General features: G+C 44.8%; 1 pseudogene; it reads left to right on the top strand.

The window, feature by feature from the left end:
- The first annotated feature begins 350 nt into the window (after nt 1-350).
- Nucleotides 351-6828, top strand: LOC130114636 (SWI/SNF-related matrix-associated actin-dependent regulator of chromatin subfamily A-like protein 1; annotated as a pseudogene).
- Nucleotides 6829-7134: the final 306 nt, after the last annotated feature.

The following is a 7134-nucleotide window of genomic DNA, read 5'->3' as shown; positions in this document are numbered from 1 at the left end:
GGAGATAGGGGTTTTTATAGCACAGTCCGTCGCGTCATACCCTATGTTTCTTGCATTAACCAAGGTGTTGTCTTACAAAGGAATGCAGATAAACATCAGTCATGTTCTGTGACTGGTGAGTGTCTGTAGATTTATTCTTTTACTGCCCCAGGCCGGAGTGGCCCTCATGTTTTAGTGACCATTTGTTGTTATCTTTACTGCCCAAGGCTGGAGAGGCCCTCAAGGGGTTAGTGACCATTTGTTGTTATCTTTGTGTGGGAAGTTTCATACACACAGAGAAGTAGAAAACTACAGAGTTCATACGGAGTGCATATGGAGTACTTTTTGTACTCCACAAGGGTATGGAGGCAATGGATGTGGCTGGAGCATCTAGTCGTGCTCGTGACGGTGCAGCAATTGGAGCACTGTTGAAGCTCTGTAATACTTGGCAGAAACCCAAAGCCACTCTTCAGGGTCAGTGCCTTCTTGTGTCTCAATCAACATTTGAGACTGACATCGGTTACCGTGTTGACGTCATTGCTGCTTTCAGGCAAATGCCAAGCAAAAGCTATGACACGAAAACATGGAAGTGGAATTTCTTGCTGAAAGATTACAAAGGACTTATGGATGTCCTCATTGGGATAGCAGAAGTAGAGGTGGAGTCTCTACCCAGGGCAGTGATCCAGACTTTCTCAGCCAGGTTTGATGGGACCCTGAGTGCGGGATAAGTGGTTTGGATGAATGAATGAACACTAGTTTGTCCCCATCTAGCGTTTTTCCCCAGACACGGAGCCCAAACCTGTCATTTTGTAAGAATATCAGCTGACAGTTAAAAGCTTTGGATGAAAAAAAAAAAGAAAAATAGTGGACCTAAATCAAAGCCAGCTTTTCACATACTTCTAGTTTCTAGGCCACAGCAACCACAATCTCTCATAGGGAGGAGGCCTCTAAAGATGACCCATATATATATATATATATATATATATATATATATATATATATATACACACACACACACACACACACACACACACACACACACACACACACACCTCAGTTTGGATGACCGTCTTGGCTGATTCCGCTAACTAACAGTTAGATGTATGGGCCAGTCGTGAGCTTGATTTTCAGCCATCTGGACTTATGGGTGACTACGAAGTGTAACGTTAGTTGGCGAGTTAGCTTAGTGTTAATGTTAGCTACCCCACAGCACCAAGCTGAGTAAAACGCAAGTCAAATTCAACAAACAATGTCTAATCAGTTGACCGTGGAACAGCAGCGAAAAATTGAAGAAAATAGGTAGAAGGCTTTAAGAGAGAAGAGCCCAAAGACCTGGCCAGCAAATAACCACAAATCAGCAAACATCAATGGGCTACAACAGACATTTAAATAAACAGAATGTCCCACTGACGCCCAGTGTCCCAGGTCATTAAGCAGAGCCAACTTCCAACTCTACTTCTCGACCAGGCCATTTTATTCCACCTTTCAAAAAAGTCTTATAGAACCAAGATACAAATTCTCCACTGTCATTCTCAAAAAGTGATCAGACAGTTCTCTATAACACTGCTACTTCAAGACAGGTGCAGATAATAGACCCTGTTCATCAATCAAAGGGTCAACATTTGAATAGCGCTGGCTTGTCTGGCAGCGATAGCTTTGGAGTTAAACTTATAGAGCAAAAGTCTAGTATTCCCTCTACTACCTCCACTGGTGCGGTTAACCTATTCTACAAACAAGGTAGTGAGCATGTCCATAGTTCAAAAGTGCCGCCTCCTTCAAACTCCTCAACACTAGATCTTGCACCAACAAATAAGCCTACTATCTCTGTGAGAAGAAAGTGTGTGCCTCACACAGAGGATCGCTTCAGAGTAGAAGTGGGCTACCATGCAGACCTTATTGCTGTTTTTAAAGCAACACCTTCTAAGAACTATGATTCTGTGAAAAAGATGTGGAATTTCAAACTTGGGGACTATCAACAGCTTATGGAGGAAGCAGGCACTATACCCAGTGTGTCCCGGAAGGCTCTTGAGGGTATGGAGGCAATGGATGTGGCTGGAGCAGCTAGTCGTGCTCGTGACGGTGCAGCAATTGGAGCACTGTTGAAGCTCTGTAATACTTGGCAGAAACCCAAAGCCACTCTTCAGGGTCAGTGCCTTCTGGTGTGTCAACCAAAATTTGAGACTGACATCAGTTACCGTGTTGACGTCATTGCTGCTTTCAGGCAAATGCCAAGCAAAAGCTATGACACGAAAACAAGGAAGTGGAGTTTCTTGCTGAAAGATTACAAAGGACTTATGGATGTCCTCAGTGGGATAGCAGAAGTGGAGGTGGAGCCTCTACCCAGGGCAGTGATCCAGACTTTCTCAGCCAGGTTTGATGGGACCCTGAGTTGCAGGATGAGCGGTTTGGATGAATGAATGAACACTAGTTTGTCCCCATCTAGCGTTTTTCCCCAGACACGGAGCCAAAAACCTGTCATTTTGTAAGAATATCAGCGGACAGTTAAAAGCTTTGGATGCAAAAAAAAAAGAAAAAGAAAAATAGTGGACCTAAATCAAAGCCAGCTTTTCACATACTTCTAGTTTCTAGGCCACAGCAACGGCAATCTCTCATAGGGAGGAGGCCTCTAAAGATGACCCTATATATATACTATATTTATATATACACACACACACACACCTCAGTTTGGATGACCGTCTTGGCTGATTCCGCTAACAAACAGTTAGATGTATGGGCCAGTCGTGAGCTTGATTTTCAGCCATTGGACTTATGGGTGACTACAAAGTGTAACGTTAGTTGGCGATTTAGCTTAGTGTTAATGTTAGCTACCCCACAGCACCAAGATGAGTAAAACGCAAGTCAAAATCATCGAACAATGTCTAATCAGTTGACCGTGGAACAGCAGCGAAAAATTGAAGAAAATAGGCAGAAGGCTTTAGAGAGAAGAGCCCAAAGACCTGGCCAGCAAATAACCACAAATCAGCAAACATCAACGGGCTACAACAGACATTTAAATAAACAGAATGTCCCACTGACGCCCAGTGTCCCAGGTTATCAAGCAGAGCCAACTTCCAACTCTACTTCTCAACCAGGACATTTTATTCCACCTTTCAAAAAAGTCTTATAGAACCAAGGCACAAATTCTCCACAGTCATTCTCAAAAAGTGATCAGACAGTTCTCCATAACGCTGCTACTTCAAGAAAGGTGCAGATAATAGACCCTGTTCATCAATCAAAGGGTCAACATTTGAATAGTGCTGGCGTGTCTGGCAGCAATAGCTTTGGAATTAAACCTATACAGCAAAAGTCTAGTATTTCCTCTACTACCTCCACCGGTGCAGTTAACCTCTTCTACAAACAAGGTAGTGAGCACGTCCATAGTTCAAAAGCGCTGCCTCTTTCAAACTCAACACTAAATGCTACACCAACAAAGAAGCCTACTATCTCTGTGAGAAGAAAGTCTGTGCCTGACACACAGGATCACTTCAGAGTAGAAGTGGGTTACCATGCAGAGCTTATTGCTGTTTTTAAAGCAATACCTTCTAAGAACTATGATTCTGTGACAAAGATGTGGAATTTCAATCTTGGGGACTATCAACAGCTTATGGAGGAAGCAGGCACTATATCCAGTGTGTCTCTGAAGCCTCTTGAGGGTATGGAGGCAATGGATGTGGCTGGAGCATCTAATCGTGCTCGTGACAGTGCAGCAATTGGAGCACTGCTGAAGCTCTGTAATACTTGGCAGAAACCAAAAGCCACTCTTCAGGGTCAGTGCCTTCTGGTGTGTCAACCAAAATGTGAGACTGACATCGGTTACCGTGTTGACGTCATTGCTGCTTTCAGGCAAATGCCAAGCAAAAGCTATGACACGAAAACATGGAAGTGGAGTTTCTTGCTGAAAGATTACAAAGGACTTATGGATGTCCTCAAAGGGATAGAAGAAGTAGACGTGGAGCCTCTACCCAGGGCAGTGATCCAGACTTTCTCAGCCAGGTTTGATGGGACCCTGAGTGCAGGATAAGCGGTTCGGATGAACGAATGAACACTAGTTTGTCCCTATCTAGTGTTTTTCCCCAGACACGGAGCCAAAAACCTGTCATTTTGTAAGAATATCAGCGGACAGTTAAAAGCTTCGGATGGAAAAAAAAAGAAAGCAAAATAGTGGGCCTAAATCGAAGCCAGCCTTTCACATACTTCTAGTTTCTAGGCCACAGCAACCGCAATCTCTCATAGGGAGGAGGCCTCTAAAGATGACCCATATATATATATATATATATATATATATATACACACACACACACACACACACCTCAGTTTGGATGACCGTCTTGGCTGATTCCGCTAACAAACAGTTAGATGTATGGGCCAGTCGTGAGCTTGATTTTCAGCCATCTGGACTTATGGGTGACTACGAAGTGTAACGCTAGTTGGCGAGTTAGCTTAGTGTTAATGTTAGCTACCCCACAGCACCAAGCTGAGTAAAACGCAAGTCAAATTCAACAAACAATGTCTAATCAGTTGACCGTGGAACAGCAGCGAAAAATTGAAGAAAATAGGTAGAAGGCTTTAAGAGAGAAGAGCCCAAAGACCTGGCCAGCAAATAACCACAAATCAGCAAACATCAATGGGCTACAACAGACATTTAAATAAACAGAATGTCCCACTGACGCCCAGTGTCCCAGGTCATTAAGCAGAGCCAACTTCCAACTCTACTTCTCGACCAGGCCATTTTATTCCACCTTTCAAAAAAGTCTTATAGAACCACGATACAAATTCCCACTGTCGTTCTCAAAAAGTGATCAGACAGTTCTCTATAACACTGCTACTTCAAGACAGGTGCAGATAATAGACCCTGTTCATCAATCAAAGGGTCAACATTTGAATAGCGCTGGCTTGTCTGGCAGCGATAGCTTTGGAGTTAAACTTATAGAGCAAAAGTCTAGTATTCCCTCTACTACCTCCACTGGTGCAGTTAACCTCTTCTACAAACAAGGTAGTGAGCATGTCCACAGTTCAAAGGCGCCGCCTCCTTCAAACTCCTCAACACTAAATGCTGCACCAACAAAGAAGCCTACTATCTCTGTGAGAAGAAAGTGTGTGGGCTACCATGCAGACCTTATTGCTGTTTTTAAAGCAATACCTTCTAAGAACTATGATTCTGTGACAAAGATGTGGAATTTCAATCTTTGGGACTATCAACAGCTTATGGAGGAAGCAGGCACTATATCCAGTGTGTCCCTGAAGGCTCTTGAGGGTATGGAGGCAATGGATGTGGCTGGAGCATCTAGTCGTGCTCGTGACGGTGCAGCAATTGGAGCACTGCTGAAGCTCTGTAATACTTGGCAGAAACCCAAAGCCACTCTTCAGGGTCAGTGCCTTCTGGTGTCTCAATCAAAATTTGAGACTGACATCGGTTACCGTGTTGACGTCATTGCTGCTTTCAGGCAAATGCCAAGCAAAAGCTATGACACGAAAACAAGGAAGTGGAGTTTCTTGCTGAAAGATTACAAAGGACTTATGGATGTCCTCAGTGGGATAGCAGAAGTGGAGGTGGAGCCTCTACCCAGGGCAGTGATCCAGACTTTCTCAGCCAGTTTTGATGGGACTCAGGCCAGGTTGTTAAGAGGTCCCTGAGGCAGACCTTTCCTGCATCAACCCCTTGCTCACCCGCGGCCTTATGCCTTTCCAGAGGGAGGGAGTCAATTATGCAGTTTCTAAAGAAGGTAGGCTCCTCCTGGCTGATGACATGGGCCTGGGGAAAACAGTGCCGGGCCATCTGTATTGCAGCCTACTACAGGAATGAGTGGCCTTTACTTGTGGTGTCCCCTCCTCTCGATTCAACTGGGCTGAGGCTTTCAGACGCTGGCTTCCCTCAGTGTGTCTGGACAGCATCAACATGGCTGTGAAGGCCAAAGACTGCCTGTGCTCCAGTTTGGTTAACTTCATCAGCTATGACCTCCTCAGTAGGATGGACAAACGTCAACTAGCCTACTTTAATGTCCTCATCGTGGATGAGTCACACTTCCTTAAGAACGTGAAGACCGCACAATGGAAAGCTGCTTTGCCCCTGCTAAAGGCAGCAAAGAGGATGATCCTTCTGTCTGGGACCCCTGCCCTGTCCAGACCCTCGGAGCTCTACACTCAGATCTTTGCTGTCAGTCCCGCCCTCTCAGCTGCAGCTAAGGAGCTGGCCAAGGGACATCTCAACAAGATGACAGAGTAAGAGGTCCTGCTCATCTTCTATAGCCACATGGCTGAGGCCAAGCTGCAAGTCAGTATGCAGTATATCATGGACATATTGGAATGTGGAAGGGGGAAGTTTTTGGTTTTTGCCCATCACAAACTGGTTTTGGACCACATCACTGAAGAACTTGGAAAGAAGAATATGGTTATATCCGTATTGATGGCTCCACTCCATCAGCGGAGCGCCAGCAGTTGTGTGAAAAGTTTCAGCACTTGACTATGAGCTGCGTGGCAGTGCTGTCCATCGCTGCCGCCAACATGGGTGTTACTCTGCACACTGCTAACCTGGTCATCTTCACAGAACTGCACCGCATTGGGCAAACCAGCAATGTAAACATTCCCTACCTGGTGGCCAAAGGGACTGCTGATGATTACCTCTGGCCCATGATCCAGGCAAAAATAAACGTCTTGGAGCAGGTTGGCGTTTCTGAGTCAGACCTCTCTGAAAATGCACTGAATTCAACCTTCCACTCGAAGGACCCTCTGCAGAGTATCATCAAAGAGATGTTCCAGAGGACTTTCACAGCACACGATGACATGGATGAGGCGGTCTTATTGGACGCTCTGAATGACTGGGAAGATGACCCGCGACATGCTTACAGATAGCATAGTGACATAGTTACAGAAAGCCCTAACAAAAAAAGATGCATCAAAGACTATTTCACTACATGACCTGGGAAGCATCGGTTCTGCTTTTGAAAAAATTATATAAAGGTGACTTGATCAAATTTTGTGTTACTACTCACAAAAGTTAAAGTCCCCAAGCCAGCATAATTTGTAAAGCTCAGCCAACATATTCATTTTTTTCAAAGGACGTGCCTGTGAAGATAACATCTAGAGGTTGATTGTCTCGTGAGTTCTAATTTGAATTTGTTCAGGATCCTCTGCAGAGTACCATCACAGAGACGTTCC

The sequence above is a fragment of the Lampris incognitus genome, chromosome 6 (assembly GCF_029633865.1).
Source record: "Lampris incognitus isolate fLamInc1 chromosome 6, fLamInc1.hap2, whole genome shotgun sequence".
NCBI lineage: Eukaryota > Metazoa > Chordata > Actinopteri > Lampriformes > Lampridae > Lampris > Lampris incognitus.
This window is presented reverse-complemented; position numbering and strand designations above follow the sequence as displayed.